This window comes from Aethina tumida, chromosome 4 (assembly GCF_024364675.1).
Source record: "Aethina tumida isolate Nest 87 chromosome 4, icAetTumi1.1, whole genome shotgun sequence".
Lineage (NCBI taxonomy): Eukaryota > Metazoa > Arthropoda > Insecta > Coleoptera > Nitidulidae > Aethina > Aethina tumida.
Window position 1 is genome coordinate 23,114,191 of NC_065438.1, and position 19,825 is coordinate 23,134,015.

The 19,825-nt window shown below is 29.9% G+C and overlaps 1 protein-coding gene across 2 annotated transcripts in view; it reads left to right on the forward strand.

The window, feature by feature from the left end:
* LOC109598642 (neuroligin-4, X-linked-like) overlaps positions 1-19,825 on the forward strand; it is a 284,001-nt gene that overhangs the window by 68,444 nt on the left and 195,732 nt on the right. For both annotated transcript variants that reach the window (XM_049966869.1, XM_049966870.1), the window contains one exon: positions 13,303-13,327. The gene's annotated coding sequence lies outside the window, so the exon portion shown is untranslated. The remainder of the gene's footprint in view (positions 1-13,302; positions 13,328-19,825) is intronic.

The following is a 19,825-nucleotide window of genomic DNA, read 5'->3' on the forward strand; positions in this document are numbered from 1 at the left end:
AAAAAATATTTATAAATATTTATAAAAAATGAATTCATTACCAACAACAATCTTAGTAATTAAATATATAAAATATAGTCATTTTATAATATATTCGTATTGATATCAAAATTGATAATGTATTTATTATAATTATTGATTAAAACAATATTTTTCTAATTGATTTTTTTATTTTTAATTAAATTTATTTTGTATATATTTATATGTATTCAATCATCTATAATTTAATTTTAAAAAATTAAGAACTGGTAATTAGTAAATTTACAAATAAATCACTTTTTTCACTAAAATAATGAATCCTTAAAAATAAAAAATATGAAAAAAATAAATTTATTAATAAAAATTCATAAAAAACAATTCATTGCCAACAATAAACTCAACAATTAAATATATGAAATATAATCAATTTGTGATATGAATAATAATCAAAATTATCAATATTTCTCTACTTGATTTTTTTATTTTTGTTAAAATTATTATATCATCTATAAATTTTTCTCTAAAATAACGAATAAGAAATATTAAATAAAATAAATTTATTTATAAATATTCATAAAAATTTAATTCATTGCCAACATCAACGTCAAGATTTAACTATATAAATTATACAATATAAATATTAATATATTCACATTAATAATCAAAATTAATAATGAATTTTGTTATAAATATTAATAAAAATATGTTTTTCTCCTAGCGTACTTAAAGTTTATTTATTCAGTCGCATAAAATTTAACTAAATAAGCTTATAATAATATATAAATCACCAATTTATCAGTAAATAATGAATAAAAAAAAATAACAACTATTAAGTAAAATATTTTAATTTATGAATGATCAAAAATTGTTATTTTTTAAAAAAATAGAATAATCAAAATTACTATTAAATTTATTATAATTATGAATAAAAATATAATTTTTTTCTTGTCACTTTTATTTTCAATAAAATTTATTTTGTGTATATTTTTATTTACTCAATCGTGTAAAATTAAACGAAATGACCTAATAAACTGAATGGTAATTAATAAATTTGCATATAATTCGTTTGCATGACTAAAAATATAAATTAGTAAAAATAATAATCATTAAACAATAAATTCATTTATATTATTAAAAAATTAGACCAAAAAAACAAATACAAATAAAATATTACAAATATATAATATATCAAATGTAAATTTCATTTTTGTAAATAAAAATAAAAACATATATTTGTTTCTTGATACTTATACTTTTAATTAATCAAAAGTAAATTTGATTTTTTTATAAATGAAAATAAAAACATATATTTTTTTTTGTTATTTATACAATACTTTTAATTAAAGTATAATAAAATAATTAATTTAGTGGATTATTTTGATTTATTTAATTATAAAAAAATTAATTAAAAGATATATTGATTTTTTTGTACATATGAAATACGTAATATTTGAAAAATACCTTAAAGTTTACTTATCAATAAATCGAAAACAATAAAATATTAATAATTTACTGAATCAAAATAGATATTAGGAAATATTGCTAATAAATTTAACACTAGTAATCAAATTTGTTATCGAATTTATTGTAAATATGAATAAATACATAATGTTTTTATTTACTACTTTTTAAATTAAATTTAAATTATATATTTATATTGTATAATATAAATTGATTTATTCAGTCATGAAAAATTTAATCAAATATACTGGAAATCTGATTAATAAATTTGTATGTAAATTAATAATTTATTGTTATAAAATTTACCTATAAATATAAAAAATAATAATAAATCAGTAAAAATATGAAATATTAATAATTAATTTATACATAATTATCAAATGTTTTTGTTTGATATTAGATTTAAATATAATTTTTAGTTTATTTACTATTATTAAATGACAGTTATAATATAATAAATTATATAAATTCTTTAATTAAAATAAACTTATTAAATTTTGTATGTATGTATTAAGTACAAACGTGAACAAAAGTAATTATAATTCAAATATACGAATGTAAATTAATCATGAAAAAATCGAGAAAATATTTACTTTAAACATTATACGTACAATTGATGTACAAACGTTAATTACCAAGACAACAGACCGCATTTGCATATTTACCCGTTTACGAAGCCATTGCAAAACGATTAAAACAAATTCATAACATCAACTCGTACAAACGATTTTAACAAGCGTCTCAATTAATTGCAGCCATATACGACATTAACCAAATTGAAACGTAAAACGGAATTCGAAAGCGCATTCGTAACTTTGACGGGCGTCCAATTGTGAACCGGATATCGCCCCGCGAAGTCCCAGACGCCGGAATCGCCGTCCGTCCCCGCCCGAAACCTTACACCCCTTACCCAGCACCGACAATTCGCATTCATCCGACGAAAACGTGGATTCCGGCCGCCTCCGCACACATTCGCGAGAGTAATTATAATTCACCGACTGCACCGATGTGACAGTTATATTGGCCCGTCCGATCCGCGAATAAATCAGATTAGCGGAAGCTGTGTGTGTATGTGCCGCAGGTTCCCCGGGCGAGATTTTCAGGAACGTGACGGAGGGACGCCTCAAGACGGCCGCGACGCCGGCCCGGTCCCGGAGGATGCGGCACGATTTATTCGATTAACGTCTGCGTATTCGGTGACGGGTCCGGAGGTCCGGTTGTCCACCGAAAAATATCAATAATTTGATTGATCCAATTAGAAATAACGTCCGCCGAAATCCGGTGCACCATTAACGTAATCAAAGCAGTCCAATCAAGTTAATATTTGGACCGTCGCTTCCGGGGAGGTTGTTTCGACGCACGTCCGTATGAAAATGTTTGTCCCGGAACCAGTTCTAAAACCTGCATTTAAATTATCGCCGTTAATTGGAGTGACAATGATTAATGCGGAAGAGTCGCGTCGGTACGATGCCGTGTTTAATCACGCGTTCGCGTTGAGTTCCAGCATTGAGGGGGATAGGTGTCTTAAGCGTGCAAAATAAATCTTCTTTAACGATTTTGCGGTTTACCCTTCGCATAAACTCGTAATGGATTAGCCGCACATATGGTGCCGTTGGATGGTTCGAAAAACCGGTATTTATTTACTTGTGTCGCTTTTGCATATATATTGTAAATAAGCCCGGAAATTATTGCCGGGGTTGTAATCCTTTTTTATACCCCTTTAATTAATTCATTTAATGTTATTGGAATTTTAATCGGCCACTTTGAACATATTAAAACGAATACAATATTTTATAAAATATTTTTTGCGTTAATAAATTTCTAAAATGGTGTTGATAATTGTTACTCAAGTTGTAAATTTTGTACATATTTAAAAGTATATCAATACAAAAACAATAATTAGCTTTGCTGTCAAAGTACACCCCCATTTCAGAAATAAAAAACTATTTATTTTTCGAGACCAAAATTTTTATTTTTGTTCCGACATTGGCCCATAAAGAGCTCAAAATTCCTATATGAATATTACCATCGTCTACGATATAATATCTTTCCCTTTAATTATTTAAATATGTCTAAATGTCCCTCCAATAAAAAAATAATAAGAATGGAAATTTGGAATCACATACTTTTATAATTATTTAAAAAAACTTTTTATACAATTTATATTTATAATTATAATTTTAATTATATAGTTCGAGTTTTATGCAAGAGTTAACGACATAGAAATACATATTTGTTTTACAAAACAACCATTACTTTATTCCCCTTAAACATACTATTTAACTAAATGTATTAAATAAAATTTAAATTTACTTTTATAAACTCATATTTTAAATAATAAAATAATAATTTAAAATTATTTTGGATTAATGATATATAAACTAAAAATTTAAATATACATTTTAAAATATAATTTTAACTTTTATAATATGGATTAAATACAGATATATTACATATGCCACAACAAAAATTAATTAACATAGTTAAATGTAATTTCATAATTTAAAATTAAGTTTTTATTTATTTAATCCAAATTTATTGTAAATGAATGTTGTTAAATTTGATTTGCTTTGATGTATGTGAATATTATTAATATTTTACAAAATAATGCTTACTCACTTATTCATTTAAAAAAATTATCCAAATGTATTCAATAAAATACTAATTACTACTTAATATATAATTAATTAATTATATATGTTAAAATTTGACTACGAATTTACAACAAAGAAACTCAAAAACAAAATTATATTTTACAATAAAATATTCAAACAAATATGTTAATTTAATTTAATTTTGTTTAATTATAATTTTTACTAATATAGTTAAAAATAATAGCAAATAAATTAAATAGGTCATACCTGTGTGTATTATTTCCATAATATTCGCATTTATATTGACCGCCGGTGATTGATTTTGGTTATTATAAGACGTGTCCTCTGTCTTCATTAGGTTTTCAGGAATCGTAAGAACTGGTTTATTCTGCATTTCTGTTGATCAATTTTGAATAAAACAATATTTGGACGTTTTTAATTTTGGTTAGAATAAGACGGGTCTTGCTTTTTTTGAAACAAAGAGGGTAAAATTTTATAAAAGACTTCTAATGGAATTCGGAGGCAGTGCCGGATTCACACCTTCAGGCACCGATCCGAAGATCACAGCCAAATGTCTCACGTATATGACTGTCAACTGGGTTCAGAAGAGCAAGACCAATCTGAGGAAGTTCCGAGATCTTCCTGGGGAAGGATTGGAATAGCGGGGTTGGATCCGTTAGCTTCCCACTGCCACTAGTTTGTGGAGTGGTACCGAGCCCCAGGACCACGACAAGGTGGATCCATCCTGGGGACGACTCCTGCGTTTTTACTCAATTTATCTATATTTTTCACAAATTGTTTATTGTGTTAGCTTTTAAATGTGTCCTGTGATTTTTACTCGGGATTTTATGAAAATTTGAAGAAATTGTAAGTATGTTTTATTAAGATTTTTAGATTAGTCTAAGAATTAATTCCATTTTGGGACACATCTATATAATTACAATTGTTTCAAATATCTCTCCCATTATGATTTAAATATATTCAAATATTCCACTATATAAAATAAAAATTGAAATTAGAAATCATAATAATAATAATTGCTTACTGTCATCATACGATAAATAAAATCCATCTATATATTTTAATATTTATTCAAAAAGTTTTTTAGACAATTTATTTTTATATTTGAATTAAGTACGAAGAATAGAATTCTCTAGATTTCAAACCAATCAAAATTCTGCTGTTCCGTTTTCAAATTATTATTAATATTTTAAAATTTCCACCAAAATTTTACCATATAGATAAATTCATTTACAAAACAACACTTACTTCACTTTTGCTGACAATTGAGAAAGTTAAAAATTATATTTTTTATAATAATTTAGGATTAATGAATATATAGTAAATAATTAAATTTACATTTTAAAATATAATTTTGACTTTCATAATATGGATTAAATGCAAATAAACTAAATATGCCACAACAAAAATTAATTAATGTACGGTCAGCGACAGGTCTGCAGTTAACATACACTTCAAATTCAGAATGGCTTGCGATGCATTGTTACTCTCCCTCCTTTTTACTTTAATACCAGTTGCATTTTATAATTTTATGATAATATATTGTAATGTTTAAATGTGTATTCCTTTTATTTTTATTGTTTATATATTGATTATGTAATTTATTTTGTTAAATTAGACATGAGTAATTTTTTTACAATAAATATATTAGAAGTAGGACAATAATTAGATGCTATTATAATATTATATATTATTATTGGACATAGGGGGAATTTTTTCGTATTTTGATATCTCTTTCAATATATTTTATGTAGGACAAGTAAATGTAACTTTATCAAAAGCTTATGTATCAGGATAAAAGATTTTATGAAAATTTGAGGATATTTTGGGTAAATTATATTTACATTATTTGTTAGGTTTGTTAGTAATTAATTTCAGTTTGAGAAATATCATTATTATTAAGATAAAAATTGCCAGTTATAATATTTTATTTTTTATTTTGACTTTGAATTTGTTTTGCCTACAACTAAGAAAATTAAAAATAATATTTTATTTAATAAGGAAATATTAAATTTTAATTACTTTGTGCTAACGAATATACTTAAATTTAATTTTTGTTTTAAAATATTTTTACTAATTTGGGCCAAAGTAAACGCAAATAAATTAAATATGACTCAGGTTCATGTATTGTTTACACAAATCACAATAACCTTCTTTCCACATTTCTGTTGGTCAACGGTGAACGTAAAAATTTTTAGAGTTTAAATAATTTTTGATTTTAGTAAGAATAAGACGCGTCCGATTGTGATAACTTTGTAAATGTGTCCCGTGATGTTTTATTTTCCCTACAACTCATTCTTATGATTTTAACACAATTTTTGGTATGTTTTATTCATACTTTTTAAATTAATAAATATATCTAAATAATTATAATAAATAAAAATAAAATGGAAATTAGGAATCATGTATTTTTATATTTATTTTTAAAATTTCTTTATACAATTAATAGTTTTAATTATATATTTTTAAATATGTGCTAAGATAACATGGTCTAAATTCTATTCAAGAGTGAAAGAGATAGAAAACATGTATTTATCGTCTTTTTTAAAAATAATAATATTATAAAAAAATTATTTAAGTTTTTCAAATTTCTATTCAAGAAGAAAATTTCATATTTCTCTGAATAAATTTCCAAAAATTGTTGATATTCCATGTTTACATATAAATAACCCCAGTGGCAATTATTTTTTACATTCTTTTAATTAATTTATTTAATGCTATTTGAATTTTAATCCTCCCTTTTAAAACATTAACACCAATCCAATATTCCTTAGACTTTTTGAGTTAATACCACTCTCTCACATAAAGAAAAATTAATTTTTTCTTCGAATAAATGTGCAAAGAATGTTGATAATTCCTGCATCTAGTTTTAAATACAAATTAAGCTTGTATCATGAATAACTTAATTAAAATAGGGGAGGGCAATTTACGTGGCCCCGGAAAAGTTTTTAATCCAAAAATCGACTCGGCTGAACAAACATCGGATTTAAATGCTATTAATTATTTTTGCACCGGTTTCAGTCTTCATTTGCGTTTATTAACTCGAATTAATTTACATTTACCAGAGATTTATGGATTAGTACGTGCTATGTTTCCGTTTTTATTTTCTAAAACATAAGATCTTTAATAATAGATTACTTTTTCCTTTTGTTAAGGCACAGAACTGAATTAATTAATATTGAAACATGCAAAAATACATTTTAATTATCAGTTAATTGAATATGTATGTAACAACACAATTATTTATGTTAATAATACTGTAAAATATTTAGTAATTTTCTTATTATAATATTAATTAGAAACAATATTTATTTATTAAATTTTTTGTGGTAGAAAATTAATTTGATTTAATTGATTAAATTTATTTATTCCTTTTTAATGTTCACTAAGTAAGCTTTGAAACGATTTTCAAAAATATATGAGCCGCCGGTATATTCTAAACTGTAAGAATTATGAACAAATTGTAAGATATCTTTTTTGTAGAACATTCAATTTCCTACAAAATTGTAAATAAACAGTGTCGTTAAAAAAAGTAGTCAATTTTTTGGGCCTACCCCAATGCCCACATTATAAAGTTTACTTAATTAAAATGTGTTACTAGCATTGTATACACACTTAGTTATTTAGTATTAAAAGTAAAATTTATGGATTACTACCCGCTACAATTTTATTTTTAGCACACACATGATTTTTAATAATTTGTTAATTTTTCTCTTTGTATAATCACTGACCCAAATTAATTAACAATGAAACAGCTACATGTTAAATACATTGTAATTTTCACATTTTAGTTAATACAATAAAATCCTTTATATTAATAACAGTGTAATATAAAGTGCATTTAACAATTTTCCAAGCATTCATTAACAAAATAGAGCATTCGCTTCCTCTAATACCGGTTTTATGTACATATTTCGCTCTTTTTGCGGCGTGGTTTACAATGCTATCAAATTCTGAGCATCGGAGGGATATTGAGTTCCATTCACGTTCGAATAATTTACATTCCTTTGAATCGCGCCGTCGAAAAAAACACTGTACTCTCTAAATCGAATTTAAATATGGGCGAGGAGTGTTTTTTTTTTTTGTTGCGGGTTTGCACTTGAATGCGACACAACATCCGGCACCGTTCCCGAAAGTTTGTTTCGTTTCGGCTATTCGATTAAACGTGGCACGAATAACTTTCGATTAAATGGACAGAACGGCACGACGTAAATATACCCACCTATCTCGCGTCAGTGTTCCGACGTCAAATTGAACGTATAAGTTTTCCATAATGCAGATTAACTTATCAATATCAAAGGGGTGCGAATGCGGCTAATAGATGGGAACGCTTCCGAGAAATTTCCCTCCTTTATGCGATGCTTTGATGATGCACGCGAAATCTACTCGCGTGTTTAAAATTCAGTTTGTTTAAAAGTGGCTTACGTGTTCCTTGATGTTATTGCGTCTCGAAAAACCATTTAAACGAAAACCAGTCAGAATAGTTTTTTGATCTCTCTACTTTATTAAAGTTTAAATTTAAATCTCTAATACCGGTCTTAATTAAAACTGTTATAACTTTTGAATTCAATTAAAAGTTTCGTTGGAACTGTGGTAGTGGGCATTTTTCGCTGAATATTTTCGCCCCCGTTTTTTTTTTTCGACAGGGCTTTAATTCCGCTTAGTTTGTTTGTAATTTATTATCAGGTATTATTTTTAGGACTTGCAACGTTTTTTTCTGTAATAAATTATCGATAAACGTGCGCAGCACAGCTACCAGATGCGAGTCTTAGTCGATTTTATTGAGTTAAAGTCGAGGGGTTCTACGAATTAATCTCAAAAGATTACAATAGTCTCTACTCACTTATCTTAGGGAAGGGGGCGAAAATATTATTACATTAAATCCAGTCAAGTGGTTTATCTAATTAAGAATCAGAGCCTGTGTAGACATTATTGTTTTATCAATTCCAATCAATTGGATTATTGTACTTTACTGTAACAAGAAAAAATGATTGGATGTATAGTTTTACATTAACAATTAAACTTGAATCATTAACAACATTTTCTATAAGAGGAAAAACTAAAAGACATTTAACAGGTAAACTTGGGTCACATAGCAGGAAGAATTTTTCAGAATAATGAAATAATAATTTTTACAAAATATGTTACTAAAAGTCAACAAAACAAACTTTAAAGGATGAGTGGTTATGACGAAGTCCAAAAAGAAAATCTTGCTTCAGCAGTTATAAACTGTATAAATTCCATAAAGAGGAAGAACATCCTTTTGATAGATAAAATTCAGTGACGTAGCAGGAATAATTTTTCAGTATAAAAAAATAATATGTTAATAATTTACTTCGTCGCAAAATAATATTACTAAAAGCTAATTAACAAAACAAACTTAATAGGATGATTGATCACAACGAAACTGGAGAAAGTCCAAGAAGAAAGACTCACTTCAGCAAGTTATAAACTGTATAAACTCTATAAAGAGGAAGAGCACCGTTTTGATAGGTAAACTTCGGTCACATAGCAGGAATAATCTTTCAGCATAAAGAAATTATAATTTAATAATTTTATTCGTCACAAATTAATATTATTAAAAATCAATCGACAAAATAAACTTTAAAGAATGAGAGACCATGACGAAACAGGAGAAAATCCACAACGAAAAACTCGCTTTAGCAGTTATAAACTGTATAAACTCTATAATGAGGAAGAGCACCCTTTGTTAGGTAAACTTTGGTTACATAGCAGGAATAATCTATCAGTATAAAAAATAATTTAATAATTTAATTCTTCACAAAATAAATTAAATAAACTGACTAAAATTCAATAAGCAAAACACACTTTAAAGAATGATTAACCATGACGAAACAGGAGAAAGTTCAAAAAGAAAAACTCTCTTCAGCAGTTATAAAATGAATAAACTCTGTAATGAGAAACAGCCTTTGGATAGATAACTTTGGTTACATAGCAGAAAAAAAAGTCAACCATTTAAAGGATCAGTCACAACGAAATAGGAGAAAATCCAAGAAGAAAAGCTCCAGCAGCTCTACATAAACTATATAAACTCTATAAAGAGGAGAATAGGTAAACTTCGGTCACAGCAGAAAGACCACATATTTAACCTTTGGTAACAAAGCAGGAAGAACCTTTCAGTATAAAGAAATAATAATTTAACGATTCGAATCGTTACAAAATTTAGTTACTGAAAGTCAATCAGCAAAGCAAACCGTAACGGACGACTAGTTCGAACAGAAATGACGGCACATCCTCTTGAATTGGCCGAAACGAGCTGCACAAAAACCGACTCGGAACCAACGTGCATGCAAATTTCGATTCGGCCTCCGCACTAAAATAATATCCGACCTAATCGAATGCACGGCCGTGCGCACGGGCAAAAAGGCCCCATCGTCCATCGCAACCGGGTCGTAAATTGCATTTGTATGTTTGTCTGCGTTTCCACTTCATTTCGACGTCGACTGTACATACATTTTTTTTTTTTTTTGCTCCGCAACTCCGAGTTTCCCGCATCAATTAGCTTCAATGGCGGCTGATTGGTCGTGCGATTCTCAGTGGCGGCACCCGTCCCGGGAACTCGGAACCAGGTAAACCAATTTGGTGGTCCATCTTCATTAAGCCGAATTACGAAAATCAGTTTGCCTTCATTAACGGTCTGAATTCAATTTAGGGACCGGTGGGAGACGGGCCTGCGCCCAGGTAACTCGTCGACCGGCGACGAAACCGAATTAAATCCGGTCCGACGTTGTCGCAACCCTCGACGACAACATTTACGTAAGTCCTGTCGAAAAACGTCTACCGGGGTTCCGGGAATTGTTCCTCCGGACAATCGATCGTAGTTTAACGCCGTTCCGGCAACAAGAATTCGATGGACACGGGTTACAATTAGGGTTTAATTAAATCGACAAATTCCGTGGCGATAATTCGGCGAACGGCGACAATAGGGCCCTAAATAATGGGCGTATTAATGCCGCCACTTACTTTTCGGTCGGGGCACGAAACAATCGGACCAGGTCCGACCTTTTGGCAACAAGGTGGTTCGAATCAATGGCTCCAGTTACTCTTAATTTCCGCCATAATCCGCCCCACCCCAAGTCGAATGCGTTACCCCGCCACTGGTTCCGCAGTTGCAATAAGTTGCAGCACGTATCCTTGTATGCCTAGCAGTTGGCAGCAGGACCGAGAACGTGTACTGTCCTAACGAATCCGGTAAAATATGATGCCGGGGATTCCGGACCGAACGTGAATCGGTTACTTGCAGATATTGTTGGGGAAGTTGTCTCTGGTATCATTCAGGATTATGTCACATTATGGTGCACGGGCCTTTATTAAATGAGACAATGCATTCGTTCCTGGCACAACCGCACAATGACACGTTCGCCGGGGGGATTTCTGATTGAATGGGCGAAACACTGACTTAATAGTACCGAAAGTAAATATCCCATCGTAAATAAATGTCTCTCCTTTTCGCTTTAGAATTTTCCGACGGCGATCCAAGTCAGTTTTGCCACCGCCAAACTGTAGCGCTTTATTATTATTAAATTTAATTATTTCGTGCAATTTAAGGGTGATTGTTAAAGCAAACTAAATATTAAACGACAAATCAATTCACAATGTAAACTCACGAAAACAACAGGAAAAAGCGACGATCATTATTCGCGGACCGGATCGAAACGGCGACCAGATTAATTAACAAAGTTCCAGCGACTTGTATTTAAAATACTTTCGGGGAAAATAAATGCCGAGCCGGGGTGTTTTAAATCAGCTTGCATTGTTTCTGTTTGTCACATTGTCACGTGCAATAAAAAGAATTTTCAGTACAACAAAAGGCATATAATAATTTCGAAATGTTTTATACAATCCCCCTGGTATTACCGTCAGCATTTTTGAAGGGCTGCAGTTTCTGAACAATTTTTTATTATCAAATTTATATTCAACATCGTTTTACGAATACGATTTCATATTCAAATTGTCACAAACACTTCTTTATTATCAATACTCAACACTGGCAACAACTTCTACCATATAGAACATTATAAATTAATTTTCAACATCACACTATCTAGATGCAAGTATTAGGATAAAGTACTAATTAAGATTCAACAACAATTTATCTAGATGCTGTGACATTGATTACGATCAACCAGGATTTAAAAGTATTACACACACTGATAACAACTTCTTCATTCAACACCACATTATTTAGATGCAATAATGTTCATTATAAACAACAAGGATTTAAAATTATTTCAAATACTGGTAACAATATTTATATTATGAATTAAGGTTCCACATCTGTTTATCTATGAACAGTGTTGTTGAATATGGTCAACAACAGTTTAAAATTATTAATACTGACAATAACATCATTAATAATAATTAAGATTCAACAACAATTTTATCTAGATGCTATGACGTGGATTATGATTAACAATGATTTAAAATTATTACAGACACGGGTAACAATATCTTTATTACCAATTATGATTCAATTCCACATTGTGTAAATGTAATGACGTTGATTATGATCAACAAGGATTTAAAATTATTACAAACACTGGTAATAATATTTATATTATGATTTAAGGTTTCACATCTATGTGCAGTGTTGTTGACTATGATTAACAACAGTTTAAAATTATTATTAATACTGACAACAACATCAGTAACAACTTCTTCATTACCAATTAAGTTTCAACACCACATTATCTTGATACATTGATGTTGATTATGATCAACATGGATTTAAAATTGTTACATAGATTGGTAACAATATTTATATTATGAATTAAGGTTCCTCTTTACCTATGTGCAGTGATGTGCAACAATTTCTTCTTTATCAAATAAAGTTCTATATAATTTTACCCCGATATAATTATTTTGATTTAAGAATTTAAAATTACAAACTCTGTGAATAAAACAGGATAATATACATAAAGCTAAACAGAGGGAACAAGCTGATAAATATATCTCAGCAACATTTTGTGTAACGGAACAAAAATGATTGAGTTAGAATTTTCTGTTGTGCCAGGTAAGCGTCTAAGTGGAAAGATAATTGTAAGTTCTCGGAACCTTCAAAGCAGGAATAAACAAATTGAATTATCCGATACATCCGCAATTAATTTTTAGTCGGCGCTGGGCTCTTGCATTTCATCTTTAAAATAAGGAAAAATAATTTAATTTTGTACAGCGGGCGGCGTATTCTCGTGAACTTTGTTTATTAATTGGATTTCCTCTTTTTCAGGTCCTGCGCCAGCCTCCCAAATATGGTAAGCAAAAGTAATTTAATTTTGTATGTAAATATTTTTCTGCCGTTTCGCAAGAGAGAAAAAAAAATTAACGGCAACATAAATAGGCGGCGCTAAGAGAATCACGATAAAATTGGTCCGTTATGTTTTCGAGTTTGGATCGAATTAAATCGGCCGTCGATAAGTTTGGTAGCAGGAACGGGAAGCTCGGATGTGAATGGGGCTAAACCGAGCAAGATAACAAGATAATATGTGAGATATACATTTTCCGGACGGCATTTTGTCACAACCCTTGTTAAGGTATTTTCCGTCTTGGCCGAAATTAAGACAAACTCGCAGGCATTCATTAGGCATTCAAGAGGCCGGATATGCCAGCCGTCATAACTTAGCCTCTGGCCAAGACAGCTACACCACTTCCACACAACAATGGACCGTACCGAGGAGCCAAAACAGAACCGGATTCACGCAACTTTTATCCGGTATTGTACGTGTTTTTTTCCTGCTGAACAAGTACCAGAAGCCCACTGTCATAAAGTTAATTGTTTTAATTGCCTTCGATAGTAATTTGAGGTTAACTTACTTATGATTGAAAAACAAAAAGTATGTCTTGTCTCCCTTTTATGCATCCTTGATACAGAATGTCCGATAATTTCGTCAAGTAGCCAGTCTAATGAACGCACCAACCAATCGTTCAATTACCAATCGTCGAACATAACATCGAGAATTCCAATTTGGTCGTCGCCCAACATTCACCGAATTCCCCGCCGGATAATCGATCGTCCGGGACCAAAAGACCACAAGGTTGTGGACACGTCACAAAATCATAATAGTCATTCCAACATAAAGAAACCGACGCCACAAAGAACGAAGAGGTGACAACCATTGTTGACCATCTTTCGCAGTTTATTTAAATTTCAAACTCATAAAAAATCAAAGTTGCAGCGCCAAACTGAATATTTTAAAACCCCGTAAGTATTTAATTTGGTTTCCGTGTCATGGTAATAATCCCGTAACAGGTTTTTTATGTTATTAACAATGAAATGTGCCGCATTAAAAGTTTTCGGTGTGTTCGGAGCTTTATTAATTCTTTATTCGCTCGATGCCACTCCGGTCGAGACACGGAGTGAGGGTGACACAAAAAAATTGGTACGTGATAATTAAACGATTCTTGGACGGTCGAATTTGGTTCGGTGTCGTCGTGTGGCGCTAACCCGAAACTTCCGATCGAACACCGACAATAAAAATGTTTGAGTTACGGAAACGCGGCCTCATATATATTTTATGTGTACGTGATTTTTGCCAGCGCATCACAATTTTTGACACATGGAACTGTTTATTGCAGACTAGAAAATTGCCACGAGTTTATGCTGATCTGACAGGGGATTTGTTCCGTATTCAGCATTATTATTTTCATATTGAAAGGGGCTTTTTTCGCGTCGGGCTGTTAGGCCCAGGGCTCGAGCACTTTAAAACATATCAACTCCAATGACTTTTAATAAGGGTTGTTCGGGTTTTTTTGCGTGGACAATTTTTAACAGTGTTTTGACTAAAAAATATTTTCAAGAAAATTGTTTTAATATCTCAATTTAAAGGAGTGTTTTTCAGTTTTAATATTTTACAAGCTGTTTATTACACTTCTATAACCAAAAAATTTTTAATTATAAAAATTTCATGTGAAATTATTGTGAAATAAATTTCTTGTGAAAGCAAAATTGGAAGAAATTTCGGTCCTCTAGAACAATTTAGTTTCGAAGAAAATTTCCGGTATGAGTAGTAAATACTAATGAGCCATACTTTTTGGGTGCATTAATTGCTATAATTATGAGTGGTAGCCTTAAACAAATATATATACATACAGTATATATATATGTATATATATATATATATATATATATATATATATATATATAAATATTATGATGTTACGAAAAACGTAAAAATTTACTAAAAACATAAAAAACTACTAAAATCTCAAAAATTCATTAAAAACGTGAGAAATGACTAAAAACGTAAAGTGACCTAATTCCATACGATCAAAATCTATACGAATGTTTTCCATACGATCATTTTCCATACGATTAAAATCTATAGGATTAAAATTCATACGATTAAATTCATACTGATTAAATTACATAGTTTCACTTTAATAACTTTATGAATTTTTATTTTTTTACTATACTAATTTCCTGAAAAATCATTAAAAAAGAAAAAATAAATAATTCTAATTCTTCCTGGATTCCCAAAAAATTACAAAAAACGTAAGAAATAACTAAAAGACATAATCATTTTATTAAAAGAACAATTCTTTTGAATTTAAATTAATTTTATGTATTTTATGTACTGTATTTATATTCATATGCATGTAGTAAAAAACGGTTATTTTAATATTACAAACAGACACTTCAATTTTATTTGCATGTATAGATGAAATTTAATTAAATAATCCAGTTGAATTTTTTCGTATTAAATAATGGAAACTTCTCAGGAAAGACCTTGAGGGTCGTATAGGGGAAACAAGTGAGAAAAGCGATAAAAATATAATGTTTTATGGGTTTAAGATGTTACAAAATACATTTCTCTTATCAGATTTAAAGTAAGAAACTCAGAGAAGGATTTACAACTTATTTTATCATTTTATATCAATATTATGTGTGATTTATATTTATATATTATTACAATCTATTTAATGATTAATAAATTGTTTATAATTAAAAGTTAGTTAAAATAAAATGATTTTAAATACTATAATTTAAGGGATTGTTTTTAAGCTGTTATAATTAATAAAAATTTATTTGGATTTTTTATATTCAATTTACCTGAGTGTAATTTTTAATAAAAAAATGGAAACATATCAGGAACAGTTTTGGGTGTAGTCAGTTCTCTTGTCAGATTTAAGGGAAAATATTCAGAAACTGATTTACAACTGATTTTGATTTTATATGTCATTTGATAAATTATTACAAATAAAATATGACAGCTTCCTATTGAAACAAACATTATAAGTGATTAGTTTTTAAATATAACAATATTATTTTAACGGTTGTTTTCCAATGTTTATATTTTCTGAACCTATATTTATTAAACTCAAAGTGATAGAAAAATTAATAATGTTATGTAATATGTTGTTTACACGTTTTTAGATATTGGAAAATTCAGTCACAATTGGTGTAAGAAAGTCAAGGACTGATTTACAACTGATTTTATCATTTTATGACATTTTTAAGTGATCTACTACTGTAATATTTAATAAAATTTTACTGTTTTCAATTTCATATTTGATAAATTACTATAAATAAAATATTACTGCTTCTTATTAAAGCAAGCATTATATGTGAATAGTTTTAAATAAAACAATATTATATTAAGAGTTGTTTTTAAATTTTTATATTTTCTGAACCTGTACTTATATTTATTTAAACACAAAGAGATTTTTTCGTATTAAAAATTAGAAAAATTTCAGAAACAACTTTGAGGGACATTAAAGATACAAAAATAAAAATATTCTGTAATATGTCGTTTAAATGGTTTTATATATTGGAAAATTCAGTAATTTTGTCAGAATAAGTGATCTACTACTGTAATGTTTAATAAAATTTTACTGTTTTCAATTTCATATTTGATAAATCACTATAAATAAAATATTACTGCTTCTTATTATTGTTAAATTTTTATATTTTCTGAACATGTATTTATATTTATTTAATCACTAAAGGGGGACACAAAAGACAAAAACATTAAAAATATTGTGCAATATGTCGTTTAAGTGGTTTTAGATATTGCAAAATTCAGCTTTTTTGTCAGAATTGGTGTTAGAAAGTCAGGGACTAAATTACAAGTGACATTATATTTTGTGACATTATTATGTGATTTACTATTTATGTGGTAGATAAAATCTAATGACCATTTTGGCTTCTGGAATTAATCGTTTATTACTGTGAATTAACCCAAACATTTTGTAAAAAGCGTAAGTGAGTTTGAATGTTAGAAAAAAACAATAAGAACCCGTTTATTTAGACCCACTTGACATCGCTGTCTATTACTTTCGAGTCCGTGGGGCGGAAAAAACGGATCGAGCCAATTTAGCGTTATAACACAACAAAGCACTGGCCGTGATCGTAATTTTTCGGAGAGCGGAATTCTTTGTAGCAAATATCGCAACTTTATTAGAGCCCTCCTAAATAACGTGCTAAGATCTCGTACACACACATATATAGTAAATAGATGTAGACAAAGACAAACATAAAGCAACGGCGGAGTGCCCGGGTTGTAATGGCGGCCGAGGCCGGAAGGGGTGAAATAAAGGGAGATCACAGGGTCGGGTCCATGCGACATCGTGGCCGAAACAACATTAGTAATATCGTCTGGGTTAATTCGTGTTTACAGCCAAAAATGGGAAAACGCCGAAGCGGGCGAAAGTCGGTCAGTGGAAACACACCGTGTGTGTGTGTGTGTGTATGCGTGTATCGAGGGGGTTCGAAGGGGGGCACACAGGTTTATTGCGTTTAATGAGATTGCTTTATTTGCTGACTAAACAAAGGCCGACAATAAACTCGGAGATTATGGATGTCGATGGCGATTTCAATTAAACTCCGTCCGCCGAGAAAATATACCTGACTCGACGTTTATTATGTGGGGAAAAATTGTACAATGTATTTTAACGATCGATTAATCAAAAATAAAGCTTGTTTTTATCTGACGTTGTAATTTTTTTATTGGACAATTTATTAAACATTAGATTAAAAACGATAATTCACATAAAAGAATGTAATAAAATGTTAACTGTACATGACTTTCTTACAATAATTCTGACAAAAAAACTGAATTTTACATTATTTAAAAATCCTTAAACGACATATGACACAATATTTTTAAATTTTATTTAATTTATTTATTTATTTAGTGTCCCACCAAAATACCCTCAATGTCATTTTTTAATTTTAATTAACTTTTAATTCTAAAAAATCACTTTGTAGTTAAATAAAGTATAGATATTATCTATTAGATAATAAAAATATTTTTTTTGAACTTTTTCAGAGATTTGACACGATTTGGGGTTTAAATTGGGATTAAACAAACCCGAGCATGAAAACCTTAACATATCGCTTTATGATGTCTTGGTATTAAAACCGGGGAACGAAGCCAACATTAATCCGTTGATCCCGGCCGTTTTTTTCTCTCTCCCAGTTTCATGCCGCCGAATACGCGACGCCGATACAAAATGTAAATGCCCGACGCTGATGAATAAACATGGCGCCCGAAAGTTTTGCGGCGTTGGAAGTCTTCGGGGACACACACGTAGCGGTGCGTCGGTCGTGCCGGTGGCAACGTGTTTGTTCGTACGTACGGGGGTAATTGGGAACGAAAAGAGCGGGTACATCACTAGGTTGTTTGGTTGATTTGTGTTCGATTCATTCCCGGGACCCTTTTGCGAATAATTTATTATTTACCGGCTATCCGGTTCGGTTGCACGTGTTATTTGGTCGGTTGGTTTGGCGAAAAAGCACCCTTTGGGTTCCTTAAGTATATCTAAAACATTACATAAATTTCCGGAGGACTTTGACAAAGGTAGAACACCAGGCAAATTCAATAAGGCATCACTCTTTTCCCTCGGATTTTGTCCCGCGGTAATCTGGCCGTCGACCGATGGATTGCCATCTAAACAAATTGACGGGGTTTCCTGCATAATACATCCCGGATCAGGACACGTTGTAACTGTCGACTTACACGCAAGTCGACGTGATTTTTAATCAAGATAAGGGCTGTTAATAAATGTTTTCTTTTTACGTTGATTTAGATTGAAAATGTCGAAATAGACTGTTCCAAAAAATTAACACACCCCCTATATTTTTTTATATAAATTTAACTAAATAGAACATTGTATTAAATTTGAAATCACCTTGTGTATGATTTTTAAAATAATTTGTAAGCATTTCTACAAGATGTTTAATTTTTTTCTTATTTGAAATATACGGATTCTAGTTTCTAGATAATTAGTAATTCTAGTTACATTTTCTTTTTAATCTTCGCTAATTGTCAATATGCAACAACAATCTGGAAATTTAACTCACACTGAGTGTGCCCAAATGGTTGTTTTAGTGGAAGAAGGTTGAAATTACCACTGAATAGCCGAAAGTTTTGGTGTATCCCATACATCCATTTCCCTTATGTTATGTTACATTTTGGACATTCTAGAAGAACATATTTCCAAATTTTGTAGGAAAATGCACGACCACATACACCCCATGTTGTCCGAAATTATCTTGCTAACATTGGGGTTAATACTCTGGCCTGGTCTGATCGTAGTCCAGATGTTAACCCAATAGAACATATCTTGGACGTTCTTGGGAGACGTTTAAGGGACCATCCTAATCGTCTGAATAACTCGCAGGATATGGAGCGTCTTCTACTCGAAACTTGGGAGAATGTTAACCAAAATGAAATTCGAATCCAGATTTTGAGTATGAAGTTTTAAATAAATATACAAAAAGTGTGTACGTTTATTGTTCCTGTTTTCAGAAA